This window comes from Rutidosis leptorrhynchoides, chromosome 3 (genome assembly GCF_046630445.1).
Source record: "Rutidosis leptorrhynchoides isolate AG116_Rl617_1_P2 chromosome 3, CSIRO_AGI_Rlap_v1, whole genome shotgun sequence".
NCBI lineage: Eukaryota > Viridiplantae > Streptophyta > Magnoliopsida > Asterales > Asteraceae > Rutidosis > Rutidosis leptorrhynchoides.
Window position 1 is genome coordinate 528,481,323 of NC_092335.1, and position 11,078 is coordinate 528,492,400.

The 11,078-nt window shown below is 33.5% G+C and overlaps 1 non-coding gene across 1 annotated transcript; it reads left to right on the top strand.

Moving 5' to 3' along the window:
* The first annotated feature begins 9,305 nt into the window (after positions 1-9,305).
* On the top strand, positions 9,306-9,412 carry LOC139903467 (small nucleolar RNA R71). Its single transcript, XR_011778284.1, has one exon. It is a non-coding gene; the product is annotated as a small nucleolar RNA R71 (small nucleolar RNA).
* The last annotated feature ends 1,666 nt before the right edge of the window (positions 9,413-11,078 follow it).

The window sequence follows — 11,078 nt, forward strand, 5'->3', positions numbered from 1 at the left end:
TTTGGGTTGTTTCTCAATTTATGTCCTTTCTGAGGTAACAATAATTTCGGTGTTAAAACCTAGTTTTATCGTTCATAAATATGTATAAACATGATTTTGAGTTCATTTAATTGAAAATTTTGAAAAATTTTACTAGAATTGGGTAGTCAGTATATAAGACTAGGGCTGTTCTTTATTATCAGAGAGCACTAGATTCTAATACAACTACTGCTTTACTAGTATTTTTAATGGTAACCAAGTGTTTAAGATAAAAATTATAAAATCCGAAAGAATTTAACCCCTTCCCACACTTAAGATCTTGCAATGCCCTCATTTGCAAGAAATCAGTAACAATTTAAATTATTGAGGGTGATTTGTGTGAAAATGATTAAATTTTACCAAAGTTTCCAAACATATTGGCGTTTGTTTGCTGAATGATAAATGGTGCACATCATTTGTTCATTCCGTCTTGTTGTTATTTTACATATATTTTGCATCTTGTCGTCAAAATTAGTTGCTTTTGTTGAACTTAATGCCAGTCTTTGAAAATGTGTTGTTTTACCCTGTTGTTTACATAAGATAAACTGCAAACATATATACATATTTTTGAAGTTTGGTATATTACCCCACATTCAAAAATTATTAAAATCTAAGAATAAAAGTTAGAAAATTATAAAAACTATTACAATATTAACATAAGTATTAAACGTATCAATATTACAAATTACAAAATAAATAAAACTAAGTAGACTAGGGATGATATTGATACCAATAGGGGTTCCAAGCATAACCATAGGTGCTATAAAATGCTTCGGCAGGGTTATACGTAGGATACGGTGGTTGCATCTCTATAGACCAGGGAGGGAATATGGGTTTTGGCGTAGGAATATAGTTTCTACCTATATGTTGGCAATGAGCTATGATTTGGTTTTGATGAACTTGCCAATCTCCAAATGCTCTCTGTCTAGCATTTTCGTACTCCTGTGAAGCTATAAACCTTTGCATTTCTTGCATTTCATTTCCCCCTCCTACATTACCTTGCTGTTGGTTTCTCTCAACCTGTGGATGTCTACCATGGTATTGTACTGTGGCGTTATTTTGCCTCTTCAAAACTTTCGCACCATGGTATACATTTAAACCTATAGTATCGCGGGGTTCTGGTTCTTCGACTAATAATCCCCCCCGACTTATATCCACACCGAGATATTCAGCAATCAAAGTAATAAAAATACCACCTCCTATTATGCTATGCGGTCTCATCCCCCTAACCATAGCTGATAAATAATAACCCACACAATAAGGTATACTTACAGCGCTTTGTGGGTCTCGAATACACATATGGTAAAACAAATCCTGTTCATTTACCTTTTCCATGTTCTTACCTCTTTGTGTAATCGAATTAGCTAAAAACCTATGAATCACTCTTAATTCAGCTCTATCTATATCCAAATAAGAGTAATTCCCCCCTTTGAATCGGTAATGGCTTGTCATTTGACTCCATACACCATGTGTATCAAAATTTTCATCTATTTTTCTACCATTTAGTATCAACCCTCTACAATCGGCAGATGCTAACTCCTCAGGCGTATATATACGTAAAGCCTGAGCCATGTCTAGTAAAGACATGTGGCGCATCGAACCTCCTAACAAAAATCTTATAAAAGATCGATCGGTTAAACTAGCTACCCGATCATTTAATTCTATACTACACAACAATTCTTCACACCATACTTTATATACAGGTCTACGCATGGTGAATAAACGTACCCAGTCATTAAAAGTAGAATTACCATACCTCTGTGCAAGTAATTCCCTAATTGGCCCAGCCAATTCTACAGCTTCTAATGGTCCCCATTCTATGACCCTAGGTACCTCAACAACCTTAGAATGAAGAGTATGCAAACCCCTTTGGTATTTTGGATAAGCTATCCAAAGTCTGTCAAATCTCAGGTTCGGGTGCAAATCTTCCAAGTGCATATCAGAAAATGTCATGACTGGATGAGGTATATCTTGCTTGTAGTAGTTATCCACCTCCTGTTGTTCCGCATTCTCAGCAGGAGCATTGCGAGCTTGGGATGAAGATTCACCCCTTTCAGGCTGCAAAACACATCAAACACAATTTTTGTACATCCAAATATGCATTAGTGTCAGCAAAATCATCAATCAAAATAATTACAATGACATGATCAATTTATATCAAACTTAAGCTCATTTTTACATTTTTATCAAATCTACACTTTTTCAAATAAGCATATACGAAAATGTTCGCCAAGTTCATAAGCATTCAACTCAAATAACATGTCAAAATAATCATTACTAGCAATTAAACAAGTTTCAAATGGCATTATCTCTCAAAAATAAAGTTCATGAATTTTTAGACTTGAAAAAGTCCACTTTAATTCTCAAAATCATGTTTAGGCTCAAAGTTTGGATCATTTAACTACCTAAACATGTTACACTACTTAATTTAGTAACAATTCATGACAAAAATCGGCCATATCCTGTTTATATCAAAAAGCCCCAAATTTGCTCAAGAACACAAACCCTAGATTACTCAAAATTTGAAGTTTAAGGCTTCTAATCATGTTAAATAGCATCAATCTAGGTTATACAAGCATAATACATAAGCAATTTAAGCATAATTACACTAAAAAGCATCAAAATCAAATTGGAAAAAAAATTGCTCAAGAACACTAATTTTCGGATTAAATGGTGTTTAGGTGTAGAAATTTACCCTTTTTCTTAAGTAATTCCTTGATAGCATCCTTCTCAACATGATTTTAGTAAAAGATTTGATGATTAACGGTTAAAAATTGTGATTTTGGGGGTGTTTTTTCGGGTTTTTTCGCAGTTTTTGTGAGTTTTGTGGTGTGCAACTGATCAGTTCTGCGTTTTATTTTTTTTCTGATTTTTGGTCCTCCCGCGACTCGCGGTGTTTGGACCCTTCAAACTCCGCGAGTCGCGGAGTTTGTTATTTTTTTTTATTTTTTTTAACATCTTATACTAATTAAAACAATTAATTAATTAATTTAAAATTTTGTTTCCCTTGTTATTTAGGACGAGGTCGTTTCGGATCGATGTCCTAGTCCGTCCTTCGACAAAATTTTAAAATTTGTCTTTTTGTAGCGATTGTTTTAAAAGCTAAGATTTTTGGGTTTTTTTAATGTTTTTGGCATACTTTAATTCAATAAGATTAAAAATAATGATAATAAAAGTTCTCGTCCCTCCCTTGGGTAAAGCAATTTCGGTTTAAAGACCTAGTCTTCAACTTACGACGAATTTTAAAAATCATATTTTTAACTTAATGTGATAAAGTAAATTTTTGTTTTTAAATTCACACAATTTAAATATAAAATTCAAAATTAATATTAAAAATTCACACCAAACTTACAATTTAAAATGCATAAAATTAAAAATTCATATTTTAAAAATTAAAAATTCACACCAAACTTAATTTTAAAAATTCATATTATAAATTCACACCAAACTTATATTAATTTTTCAAATATTTACAATTTTAAATATATTGTTTTACAAAGTTTACAATATTTATTTAAGATTTAAATATTAATTTTAAAAACATGGTAAAAATAAAATTAAAAATCTTTTTGGCTTTTTATCCCACTTTAATCAATCAAATATTATCAAAAATTTGCGCCCCTCTTTTCGGTAAAGTAATTTCGGTTCCAAGACCTAATTTAACTCATGACGAATTTTTGAAATATTTTGGGTTGATTGATTAAAGATATTTATACCTTAAGAATAAACGTTAAATTTTGCAGTGATGTAATAAATTTTTTTGAATGATATCAATAATTTCGGTCGCCAAACCTAATTTTATTCAATACCAATTTAATACTTTATAGCGAACAAATTAGCGTTTATTATCAAAAGGTTAAAAATAAAAATAAAAATAAAGACTGTACAGACTTACCTGTGAGATAGTATTCTTAGTTATATGATCTATCCCATTCATAAGATAGTCGGTTTAATTGGTTTTCCATAGCTACATAGGCGTAACCTCGAGCATTCAGTGTCTTTTCTTCTGAACATATGAACGGTCCGTCTCTGCATAAAGTAACAAATTCGGTATTTGAATAGGTTTGATTATTTGAACATTTACCTCCATGTGACCATTTTCCGCATTTGTGACATCTTTCTAGGTGTCGTGCTCTTCTTTTTGCTGCGGATTTTGATTTTCCTTTACCAAATTGTAACTTATTATCTTCGCATCTGGATTCTTTTCTAACTCCGTCCATTCTTTCTCTGATTACTGATACTATTTCACTCGGTAGTGTGTCATTATTACGTTTAGTGATCAAAGCGTGTAGCATTAGACCATGGTTTAGTTCACAGGCAGTCTTCATTTACTAAAAAAAATAAAAATTCAGAATGGGGGGAGAAGACTAGTTCTTTAGGGTCTGCTAGGGAAAGACCATTCGGGTTCCATTTTTGAGAACTACACGAAAACGGACAATCTAACTCTAACAGAAATACATATTATCTTTTAAAGACTTGATTCTCCCCACACTTAGTTAGCTGTGGTGTCGAAATTGTGATTAACTTCGTTGTCGACTTCCATCGGACTATCTATGTAGTGTTTAACTCTGTGACCATTAACTTTAAATTCAATCCCATTTGAATTTATCAATTCTACTGTTCCGTATGGGAAAACTCTTTTGACTATGAATGGTCCAGACCATCTTGATTTCAATTTTTCAGGAAATAGCTTGAATCGTGAATTGAAAAGAAGAACTCTGTCTCCTTCTTTAAAATCCTTTGAACTTCTGATTCTTTTATCATGCCATTTCTTCGTTCTTTCTTTATAGATTAACAAATTATCGTATGCTTCATGTCTTAATTCTTCTAATTCGTTTAGTTGACTTAATCGTAGACGTCCGGCTTCATGTAAATCAAGATTACATGTCTTCAAAGCCTAAAATGCTTTGTGTTCAATTTCTACTGGAAGATGACATGCTTTTCCATAAACAAGTCTAAAAGGTGTGGTTCCAATTGGAGTTTTGTAGGCTGTTCTAAAAGCCCAGAGTGCATCCTCCAATTTAATGGACCATTCCTTCGGATTCGATCCTACGGTTTTCTCTAGAATACGTTTTAAAGCTCGGTTGGTATTTTCAACTTGTCCACTTGTTTGTGGATGATATGTGGTGGAGATTTTATGAGTTACTCCATATCTTTTAAGAACTTTCTCAAGTTGATTATTACAGAAATGAGTACCCCGATCACTTATTAAAGCTTTCGGTGTTCCAAACCTTGCAAAAAGACGTTTTAAAAAATTGACTACAACTCGTGCATCGTTAGTTGGGAGATCTTGTGCTTCCGCCCATTTAGATACATAATCAATGGCTACGCGAATATAGAGATTATTATGAGATTTTGGAAATGGACCCATAAAGTCAATACCCCAAATGTCAAATACTTCACATACTTGGATGACATTTTATGGCATTTCATCACGTTGACTTATTTTTCCGGCCCTTTGACAAGCATCACAGGATTTGCAAAGAAGGTGTGCGTCTTTGTAAATTGTAGGCCAATAGAATCCAGCATCATAAACTTTTCTTGCTATTAGTTGAGGCCCATAATGCCCTCCTGTTGGTCCTGTGTGACAATGGTTTAATATTTTACTAGCTTCATCTCCAAATACACATCGGCGTATTATTCCATCTAGACAACTTTTAAACAAATGTGGATCTTCCCAAAAATAGTGTTTTATATCACTGAAGAATTTCTTTCGTCTTTGGTACGATAATCCTTTTTCAAGGAATCCACAAACTAAGTAGTTTGCATAGTCTGCAAACCATGGAATTTCTTTATAATCTATCTTCAATAGATATTCATCAGGAAAGTTGTCTTGTATGGCCGATTCATTTAGAACTTCTAATTCAGGATTTTCAAGACGAGAAAGATGATCAGCGGCGAGATTTTCTGCTCCTCTTTTATCTCGGATTTCAATATCAAACTCTTGTAAGAGTAAGATCCAACGGATTAATCTTGGTTTAGCATCTTGTTTTGAAAATAGGTATCTAAGAGCAGAATGGTCGGTATAGACCACCGTTTTTGCTAGAACGAGATATGATCGAAATTTGTCAAAAGCAAAGACAATAGCAAGGAGTTCTTTTTCGGTAGTTGTATAGTTCGTTTGTGCTCCTTGTAACGTCTTACTAGCATAATATATAGGTTGAAATCGTTTTTCAATCCTTTGTCCTAAAACTGCTCCCATTGCAAAATCACTTGCATCGCACATTAGTTCAAATGGTAGATTCCAATTTGGTGTTATCATGATCGGCGCATTAGTGAGTTTCTCTTTAAGAATATTAAAAGATTTGATACACTCATCTGAAAAGATGAATGGAGCATCCTTTTCTAGGAGTTTATTCATAGGAGTGGCAATTTTAGAAAAATCTTTTATGAAACGTCGGTAAAAACCGGCATGCCCTAGAAAACTCCTAACTCCTCTAACATTGGTGGGATGTGGAAGTTTAGCAATTACATCTACTTTAGCTCTATCCACTTCAATTCCTTCTTTTGAAATTTTATGACCAAGAACGATGCCTTCTTTAACCATGAAATGGCATTTCTCCCAATTAAGTACTAGATTTGATTGTTCGCATCTAATAAGCATTCGTTCAAGATTAGCTAGACATGATTCAAATGTATCACCGAAGACTGAAAAGTCATCCATGAAAACTTCCATGCATTCTTCTATCATGTCGTGAAAAATCGCCATCATACACCTTTGAAAGGTTGCAGGGGTGTTGCAAAGTCCAAATGGCATGCGTTTGTAAGCAAAAGTACCATAAGGGCACGTGAATGTGGTTTTCTCTTGGTGTTCGGGTGCTATTGGAATTTGAAAATATTCGGAAAATCCATCTAGAAAACAATAGTAACTATTCCCGGCTAATCTTTCCAACATTTGATCTATGAAAGGTAAGGGAAAGTGATCTTTTCTGGTGGCGTCATTTAATTTTCTATAATCAATACACACACGCCATCCTGTTACAGTCCTAGTAGGAATAAGCTCATTTTTCTCATTTGTAATGACAGTCATGCCACCCTTCTTTGGTACGCATTGGACTGGGCTTACCCATGGACTATCAGAAATTGGATAAATTAAACCTGCATCTAGCAGTTTAATAATCTCTTTCTTAACTACATCTTGCATATTAGGATTTAGTCTTCGTTGGCGTTGCACATACGTTTTATGACCTTCTTCCATAAGTATTTTATGTGTGCAATACGAAGGACTTATTCCTTTAATATCATGAATCTTCCATGCAATGGCTGGTTTATGAGCTTTCAACACAGAAATGAGTTTTGATTTCTCATTTTCAGTAAGAGAAGACGATATTATTACAGGTAATTCAGATTCACCATGTAAATAAGCGTATTCCAAATGGTTTGGAAGTGGCTTTAACTCTAATTTCGGTGGTTCTTCTATCGATGATTTGTATCGATATCTGTCTTCTTCTTTTAGCATTTGAATTTCTTCTGTTGTTGGCTCATATCCATTAGCTATAAGTGTAGCTAACATTTCAGCTTCATCAATTGGTTCATTACCTTCTCCTAAAGAACATTCTCCTGTTCCTTGTAATTCTGAAAATTCTTCTAATAATTCTGCATGTGCATCTATAGTTTGAATATAATAACATGTATCATCTGCAGATTGTGGTTGTTGCATTGCTCTATCAACTGAAAAGGTAACACTCTCGTCCTCTATACTTAGGGTCAGTTTCTTACCGAACACGTCTATCATTGCTTTAGCCGTGTTTAAGAATGGTCTTCCTAATATGAGAGGAACTTGAGAATCTTCTTCCATGTCCAGAACAACAAAATCTACTGGAAATACTAAAGTACCAACTTTAACTAGCATGTTCTCCATTATCCCTCTAGGATATTTTATTGATCTATCGGCTAGTTGTATGCTTATTCTGGTTGGTTTCAATTCTCCAAGGTCTAGTTTAGCGTATAGTGAATACGGCATTAGATTTATACTAGCACCTAAATCTGCTAATGCTTCTATTGAACTAAGACTACCCAGAAAACATGAAATTGTGAAACTTCCTGGATCAGATAGTTTTTCTGGTATCTTATTCAACAGCACTGCTGAACAATTAGCATTCATAGTAACAGCCGAGAGTTCTTCCATTTTCTTTCTATTTGAGATTAGATCTTTCAAGAATTTAGCATATCTAGGCATTCCTGAAATCACATCAATGAAAGGAAGATTTACATTTATCTGTTTAAACATATCCAAGAATTTGGATTGCTCGGCTTCAAGTTTCTCTTTCTTCATTTTACTCGGGTAAGGAAGTGGTGGTTGGTATGGTTTAACATAAGGTTTAGCCTTAACTGTGTTATCTTAATTAACCTTTTCAACTACCGGTTCTTTTTCCTTATCTTGATCAGGTTGTGGTTCTTGTGGAGTAAGAAAATCTTCATCAGAAGTTACAGGTATTTCAGGTGGTTTAAGTGTTGTACCACTTCTTGTGGTAATGGCTTTAGCTGTTTCATTCCGGGGGTTAGCGTTTGTATCACTAGGTAGACTTCCCGGTTTTCTTTCACCTATTAACCTTGCTAGGTTACTTACTTCTTGTTCCAGATTTTGAATAGAAGCTTGTTGATTTCTAAATGCTTGAGCATTTTGTTCATTAGTTTTTTTCTGAGATGTGAAAAACTGCGTTTGAGTTTCAACTAGCTTCGTCATCATATCTTCTAAATTCGGCTTTTTATCATCGGTTTGTTGTGGTGGTTTGTTTTGAAAATTAGGTCTTTGCTGATTGTAAGTATTATTGGATACTTGTTGATTGCTAGGACCATGTTGATTGTTGTATGGAATATTTCGGTTATAATTCTGGTTTTGATTGTAAATCGGTCTTGGCGGTTGATAATTATTCTGATAATTATTTCCAGGCCTTTGGTTTATGTATGAAATATTCTCTCTTTGTTCCATTGTTAATTCAATACTGAGACAATCTTTTGTCAAATGTGGTCCTCCACACTGCTCACAACTAATTCGTATTGAGTGAATATCCTTAGTCATATTTTCCATTCGTCTCTCCACAGCATCTATCTTTGCAGAAATGGAATCTAAGTCATGGCTAGAATCGGCTCTAGCTGCTTTAGATGATCTAACGATATCTTTTTCTTGGTGCCACTCATGTGAGTGGGAAGCAGTGTTATCAATAATTTTGTAAGCATCAGTTTCGGTTTTCTTCATAATAGAACCACCAGCTGCTATATCTATGTCTTTCCTTGTAGTGATGTCGCATCCTTGGTAGAATATTTGTACTATTTGACAGGTGTCTAAACCATGTTGCGGACATCCTCTTAATAACTTTCCAAATCTTTTCCACGCCTCATATAGAGTTTCATTTGGTTTCTGTGTGAACGTAACAATTTCTGCTTGAAGTCTTACGGCTTTAGATGCCGGAAAGAATTGTTTAAGAAATTTTTCAACTAAAACATCCCATGTATCAATCGCCCCTTCAGGTAACGATTCCAACCAATCTTTGGCTTCTCCCTTTAAAGTCCAGGGAAATAACATGAGATATATCTGTTCATCCTCCACTTCTCTTATTTTAAATAGTGTGCAGATCCTATTAAAGGTACGTAAATGTTCATTTGGATCTTCCTTCGGCGCACCACTAAATTGGCATTGATTAGTCACCATGTGTAGAATTTGTCCTTTGATTTCATAATCTGGCGCATTAATGTCTGGATGAGTAATTGCGTGACCTTGGCCAGTGCGTTTAGCTCTCATTCGGTCTTCCATACTTAAAGGTTCCAGATTCTCCATAATTGAATTTGTTGAATCGGAATCACTAGAGGATTCTGATTTAATGGTTCGTTCCTCAACAATCTCTGTTTGAATGATTGGTGGTTCCTGAGGAAAGTTTAGTGGTTCAGGATCTATGAATCGTTCCTGAATATTCTCCGGATTCTCAATTGTGAGGTCGGGTTCAAAAAATGGATTATCGGAAATTTGAACTGGAGTACTTGGTCGACTGGATGACGATTCTAAAGAAAAATCAACGGCGGTAATATTTGCTAAATGTCTTGATCTAGTTACAGGTGGTGAACGTACAAAAGGTGGTGAACGTCTTGCCCGGTGCATTCACTGAATATCCTATTAGTTTTTAAAAGGAAAGAAAAATTATAATAAGTTATCCAATCAATAGACTTTTCTGATTTTGCCCACGTTTCGAATAGCCAAAAGATGCAGCAGAGGGACAGGATTCGTTTGGTCTCAATATAATTGAGGACTATTTGGCTCCAATAACCCGGTCCACGTACAAATCCAACTATTACTACGAACCAGAAAATTTTGATGTCTATTAATTTAACCACTTAAAATAAATTTTCGTAATTTTAAGAAAATTAGATAAGAAGTAGAATAAAATTCTATGTCCTAAAACTAGAATAGCGAGAAATAAGAAAGAAAAAAAGTTCGTCGGAAAAAGGTCGAAAAAGAAAAATGGTTGAAAAATAAAAGGTGACGGAAAAATAAAAGAAACTTATAAAACTTAAAAACACTTGACTAACCTAACCTTATTACTACAACTAACTTAAAATTATAATCGCAAATTGAGATTAATAATTGGAATGATAATTGATACATAGGTAAAAGTCGTCTAAAAATATTAAAGCTTACAGGAAAAACTAAATCCCAAATGGAAATAACTTAAAAAGAAACTAAAACTTAAAAAGGCGTCGCAAAATTCTAAAGCACCTAAATCTTAGTCTAAAGAAAAAGCACTTAAGGGATTTTACGGCAAAGCCTAAAAATCTAGAAGTAAAAATAACTATGGTAAAAAAAAAACTAAGTTTAAAACTAAATATGAGCGAAAAATACAAATATTACGCTAAAACGATTAAAAAGGGACAAAATATAAAAATATACAAAAAGTTGTAAAAAATACAATTTTTATAAAAATATTATTTATTTATTATTTATTTATTAAAACTATTAATTTTACAATTTAATTAAACTAATTTAACTAAATAAAACAAATTAAATAAAAAGTAAAACTAATTATAATAAAACTAATTATAATAATAATAATTATTTAGGGTTAATA